The sequence below is a fragment of the Asparagus officinalis genome, chromosome 8 (assembly GCF_001876935.1).
Source record: "Asparagus officinalis chromosome 8, Aspof.V1, whole genome shotgun sequence".
Classification (NCBI taxonomy): domain Eukaryota; kingdom Viridiplantae; phylum Streptophyta; class Magnoliopsida; order Asparagales; family Asparagaceae; genus Asparagus; species Asparagus officinalis.
Genome location: NC_033801.1, coordinates 75,578,704 through 75,585,731, shown reverse-complemented (window position 1 = coordinate 75,585,731; position 7,028 = coordinate 75,578,704). Strand labels below are relative to the sequence as shown.

At 34.3% G+C, this 7,028-nt stretch overlaps 1 pseudogene; it reads right to left on the bottom strand.

Annotated features, from left to right (window-relative positions):
• Positions 1-7,028, bottom strand: part of LOC109851361 — a 21,058-nt pseudogene that overhangs the window by 7,507 nt on the left and 6,523 nt on the right.

The following is a 7,028-nucleotide window of genomic DNA, read 5'->3' as shown; positions in this document are numbered from 1 at the left end:
GGAAGAGAGATGAGCGACAACGGATGGGGTTTGAAGTAAATATACACTGTTGCGTTCTAGGAATTAGGGTTTTAATTTCGTGCTGCAATGAATTTGAACCGCTGGATTTTCATTGGAGGGTCAAGAAAGAGTTGTCGGACTGGTGGTCTTTTGTAGTGGACAAGTATTGGGCTGGATTGAGACGGAGGAAAAGATTTTCTTCTTTCTTTTTTTGGCCAATATACCTTGTTAATCGATCATATCTACAAATTTACCCTCCGTCATTTGATAATTTGTCCCTCCAAGTTAGGGTGCAAAGTCATATCTGTGTCCAAAGAAATATTTGTAAACGTATTCGTTGGGATACAAATATATTTACTTAAATTTATAACCAATAAATATCATATGTATATAGCTTTTTAGTAAAATATCTGAATCAGTGTCTGAATACAAATTATTCATACTATTACGATAGTTTCAATCCTTAGATTAGGTATTTAAGGTTAATTTTAGTGATCAATATGTCTAATCTTAACTTTTTAGATATAATGAACATATTAATGAACTCTTTTATATCACATGAAGGATAGTTTTTTTAGGACTATCTAGTTTATCATATCTATTTTGCATCTACATGCATACCCGTTTATTTATCCAGAAAATATATGTATTTGTATGCGATTTTAGCAGATATGGATATGAAACTATCTTATCGAGTTACAGATATAAATATGATAAGTATCATATCTGAACCGCATCCGGACCGAATGCACCCTTACTCGAAATTCCAACCAACCTCCAACGGAGGATGCTTGTATTGAATACCTAACAATCAAATATAAACACTTGACAACTATTATTAGGAATTGTTTGTTAATCATCAAAACTAGATTAGATAGTAGGCTCATAAACATGAGACCTAACATTCACCTCTCCGATCTCCTTAAAGAATTTAGCAACTCTTTCGAGGATTTCTAGAGGGATAGAAGTGGGAAGTGAGGGAAGTAGCTTTTCGGGATCTTGCTTCTCGGGTTGTTGCCACTGGGAAGGTGGTGGTTGCCCTGTAGTTTCAAAGCAAAAATGTCAATAATCAACAATTGTGTTTTGAGAAAGAGTGCGCAGGCATATGGTAAGAGGAAGTAACTGCATAATAGGGGGTTGGTCCCTACAGCAGCAGGGATCATAACTGCAGTTGCATATAACTGGGACATTTTGTATCAGTTGCAGCTATTTGTTTTACTACAAAAGATAAACACACTTGAAAAGGGGGGAACATTCAATTGTGGTTGACAACTTATGCAGATTTGGGTGTAAGTCTTAGGTAACCTTTGTGAGCAGCAAATAGGGTTAAAGCAACTCCATTTCCAACCCAAACCACCATAGAAGTCCAAGAAAACTTGATACCCTAAAACAAGCACCTACAACTACAGCTACGCAGCTGAAAAGATACAAAATTCTAAAACTGACAAAGTAACTACAATGCACGTGATAAAAATTGCAGGTATTAGAGACCTAGAGTTACATGATACATGTACTTCAGTACTTGCACTGCGATTATAATTTTACCTTGCGTGGAGGAATATCAAAACAGAAATTCTACTAATAATTCTAACATATAAAACTGAAAGTAACTAAAAAAGAGGAAGAATATAAAGGGCTAAGGCACTTGTTCATCAACGTAGTCAAGGAGCACCAAAATAAATTGAGCTGGAATACCATCCAAGTATCCGAAGCATCCTGTAATTCCTATTTGTGCAGATATGTATCATCAGATCATAAGGAAACTAATAGTCCATGCAAAGTAACAAGATGGTAGATCAATGGATGTTTTCCTATAATGATACTTCTAAACCTGATCAGATGGAAGTAGAAGAATTGGTGATTTATAAAATATTGTCGGGGTTCATAGGTCATATATTAACTTTTTGGGCATGAAAATGTAGAAAACTCATCAGTAGTTCAGAAGAAATTAAGGCGAACGTTCAAAACAAAACACTCAGCAACTAAGGCGTAACCTTCAGATTTAAGCAAGAATAACTAATAGGAAAAAAAAGAACAATAATTAAAAATACTCCACTGGACCATCAACGAATGTGCATCATCTATCAACGATCAAAGTTTGGACAAGTTCAGAATAACTTAAGTCTTGATATGAAGCATTCATTAACAGGAGTAGAAACGCACTTGTTCTTGAATAACTCAATTTGGGCCACACCACAGAGATGACATGTTACTTCAAAAACCAAAAACCCTTTTCTCAACTTATGAAATTTTATATCATAAGTTTCGTTGAATCCTTAGATGGTTAGAAAAAACAATCTAGCAAGTAAAAAGCTCAAAGCTCAGAAATCATAAATTTCATACTAATAGCCAAGTAGATGTTCATGCTAGTATACACAAAGTCAATATTAGCACAAAATTCTGCATGTGCGTGAAAGATAAAAAAGAGATGAGAAAAGGAGGGCAAAAAAGAAAAACTAGCATAAAAATGGGTGCTTGCATCCTTTGCCCTGTGATGTTGATGCACGTATGCATGTACATATTTGCATATGTGAGTGAGAAGGGAGGACTAGAGAGGGACCTGGGAAAATCGTGGGGTCTGTGATTGCTAGTGCTTCTTTCTGTGGTGCCGAATACAGAGGAAATCCACCAGTCATTTCACTCCCGACGTTAGCTATAGTTGCCTGGTCATAAACTTCCTACGAAGCCCAGAACTGCATAAGTTTCTCCAACTGAGGCTGGTTTGCTTCCTTGTTATGTGGATTGTTGAAGATTCTTGTGAGCATGGATCCCAATACGGGTCTAAATGCAAGGGCTTCATTATCAAGATCTTGAGGATCTAAAGTTGCAAGCTGGCCAAAGGAAAAGCAATTAGGAAATGAAATCAGGAGAGAAGGATTAGCATATTTCTTCCAAGACGAAATAAATTAAAATGACAAGAAATGCAAGGAGAATCAAAGTTTGCTAATATGACAAACTAAAAAGTTAAGATTTAAAATCCATCAAATGCTATCTTCCATATATTTGTATTTAGACCCAAATCCATTTTCAAATGCAGATCAATTAGGGTGCCTCCTAAGCTAGATTAGAGGTTATTACCCATGCCTGTTCTAGTAGCCACTCCTCTAATTATTGCTGACAATCATTTATTTAGCATTTTCGCTCCATCTAAGAGTATTCTCACCTAAGCTGAGAGCATGCCATTTCGCGTAATCATTATTTAAAATATTCTTGATATAGCCAATGTATCCTTTTACAAGGCTTGTCGCAAAACGATATGGTGTCAATATCCTTTACCGCTTTTTGGCAAATTACAGGCGATATATGCCCAACATGGCCAAACGATATGGTGTCAATATCCTTTACCGCTTTTTGGCAAATTACAGGCGATATATGCCCAACATGGCCGCTATTTAGCTGATATAATGTTGGTCGATATGTCCTTATGGATTATCGCTAAACAATTTCTTTAATGATTAGCAATAAGCCATTTATTATTTAATTTTTTTAGCAAAAATTCTAACCCTATGAAGTTTTGTAGCAAATTCTAGTATGCTCTTTTCTCTAAGTTTCTACAATTGGTTAGTGATCCTAAACTTATATTATTTAAATCTTTTGTAAGCTTAGATTTCATTAAGTATGTTCAGATTATATTTTGGACATTATATTATATATGCACATCATCCAATATAGCACTCTGATATTTACTATATATCCCTAGTATTTCCTAGATATCCTCAATCTGATATGGATTTGACCGATCGATATTTTCCTAATATCCGATATTTAAAACATTGGTTGTAATGAGGATAAAATGGACAAAAAAAGTAAGGAGAGTTGTCGTCTGCTATATGACAAAAACTAAACCATTAAAATTAAAGAATCAATAACAAAGCTATTTTCCGTGTTTAAATTTGGCTACGCAAATTATCTTTTCTACATGCAGCTTTATTAGGGCACCTCTTGAGCTAGATTAGAAGTTATTACTCATGCATGTTCTAGTACCCATAATCCTAGCCACTCTTCCAATTATCGCTGACAATCATTTGTTTAGTGTGTTCACTACATCTCAGACTATTCTCACTGAAGCTGAAAGCATGCAACTTATTGTAATCAGAAATGAAAATGAACAAAAAAATGTAAGGAGAATTGTGATTTGTTAACATGACAAAAACTAAATAGTAAGACTAAAGAACAAACAACAAAGCGATTTTTCATGTTTTTATAATTTGGCACACAAGGCAATGTATGCACAACAAAGGGAAGCAAAGTGCCAAAGTTTAAACAACTTGGGGTATCGTTTTCTTTTTACTCTCCGTGGTTATTTCTTTTTTTACACTATTTCCCAATATTTTAGGTCCGAAAAGCAAATAGAATCTACTCAAAATCTATTTTGCAATTCAGCAAAAAAGCCAAAGTTAATCCTCTTAACACATGAATCATATGGCCATGTCAACTTCACAGTGTTTCCACAATCACAAGAGCTTCCTGACTCGTCCTACTCCCCTTCGTGCAAAACATCCTCAAGCACAACCCCTATGGTAGATAACTCACTATGAGGTGTCCTCCTCCTATTGCATAATAATCTGACCATCATTAATGATAACCAGCTCATTATGCAATAGAAAGAGAACACTTCACATGTCCCCTGCTGGTCCCATATTTTGGGTCATTTAGGAATTTTTCTTAGCGCGTGTATATTTTTGGAGATATACTTTGAACAAATTAGGAGATTCTTTTGGTGAGCAAGTTGCACTTCCATGAACACTTGTATTGGTCATTCCGCATGGTCCAAGGAGCATTCTCCTAGCTTCAGATGAAAAGCTGATTTAGTAATACTCGTGTACTTTGCTACAACTACACTAATTTTCTAACTACAATAATTTTGTAACATCCAGACCTTGCATTAACACGATTCCCCAACCAAATTTCTAATAATTAGCTCTCAAATTGCGTTCTAGGAATATTTTGATTGAATTCTTCTTTCCGTTTCACTTTAATTATCGAAAATAGATCTTGTTTCCGTTACTTTTTTTAATACAATATGTTTAAATATTTTTATATCAATGTAAAATTTAAAAAAAAAATAGATCTAACACAAACACTAATAGAACATTAACATCATGATAAAATTTGGAAACCAAATAATCAAGAGTATTTGAGATTTTCAAAACTATCATATATTAATAGAAACGTCCACAGTCTAGTAATGGTTCGAATAATTTGAGATAATATAATAATTTTAACAGTACTGAAGCATATCACTTAATTTAAATCAGATAATGTTTAAACGAATACAGGATAAATCATAACCCTAACTTAAATTCACCTAAAAGCAAAAAGAACTAAAAATGAAAAAAAATAGACATAAGATAGATTTTATACGAGAATAAAAAGGGGAAATGTATGAGGCGTTTACAAAGACAAATGGCACGAAGAAAAGCCAAAGATCAGGATAACCACAAAGATCGATATAGCGTCCGAGCCATTATATCAAGAGGAACCGAACTCATCCTCCAGAATTGGTAATGGACACTTTCTCAATAATTAATCCAATAAAAAAACTTTTCGTTTATTAAACAACAAGAATCAAAAATCTAAAAACACGTTTCAAAAATAAATAAATAAATAAATAATTGAGCTCAGACAGCCAAGGGTTAGTCTTCAGATTCTGGTAATTCAACACCAGATCAGAAACTCTAGTCCACAAATTAGGCTCATCACTGCAAAAAAGAAAAAAAACTAATAAGAGGAAAAATAAAAATAATTTGCAACTCGATTGGGGGAAAAAGGAATGTGTAAATATTAGTAGAATTTTAGGAAAAAGTTTTGAACCGACGGGAAGAGAGATGAGCGACAACGGATGGGGTTTGAAGTAAATAGATACCGTTGCGTTCTGGGAATTAGGGTTTTAATTTCGTGCTACAATGAATTTGAACCGCTGGATTTGCATTGGAGGGTCAAGAAAGAGTTGTCGGACCGATGGGCTTTAGTAGTGGACTAGTATTGAGCTGGATTGAGACGGAGGAAAAGATTTTAATTTTTCTTTTTTTTTTGGCCAATATACTCACCTAATCGATCATATCTACAAATTTACCCTCCGTCATTTGATAATGTCCCTCCAAGTTAGGGTGCAAAGTCATATCTGTGTCCAAAGAAATAACTGTAAACGTATTTGTTGGGATACAAATATATTTACTTAAATTTATAACCAATAAATATCATATGTATATGGCTCTGTAGTAAAATATCTGAATCCGTGTCTGAAATATCCGAATTCATACTATTACGATAGTTTTAATCCTTAGATTATGTTTTTAAGGTTAATTTTAGTGATCAATATGTCTAATCTTAACTTTTTAGATATAATGAACATATTAATGAACTCTTTTATATCACATGAAGGATAGTTTTTTCAATACTATCTAGTTTATTATATCTGTTTTGTATCTGCATACATACCCGCTTATTTATCCAAAGAAAAATATGTATTTGAATCCGATTTTAGCGGATATGGATATGAAACTATCTTATCGAGTTATATTTGTATATGTATCCATATCTGAGATGGGTAAGCAAATATGAATATGATAAGTATCATATCTGAACCGCATCCGGACCGAATGCACCCTTACTCGAAATTCCAACCAACCTCCAACAGAGGATCCTTGTATTGAATACCTAACAATCAAATATAAACACTTGACAACTATTATTAGGAATTGTTTGTTAATCATCAAAACTAGATTAGATAGTAGGCTCATAAACATAAGACCTAACATTCACCTCTCCGATCTCCTTAAAGAATTTAGCAACTCTTTCAAGGATTTCTGGAGGGATAGTGGATGTTTTTTTTTTTGGTTTTTTTTAGGGAGGGTGGGGGGTGATGGTTGGGACTTCGATAGGGCTCATTGGGGAGTACGAAACTCAATTTCTAATCTGCATTTTCCGAAACATGCCTAGGATGAGGCCAAGGGGAAGAGACGGTAAGGAGGTGGAGCTTGTTGTAGGGGTCGAGTAATTAGAATGGAACCTGGAAAAACTAGAAA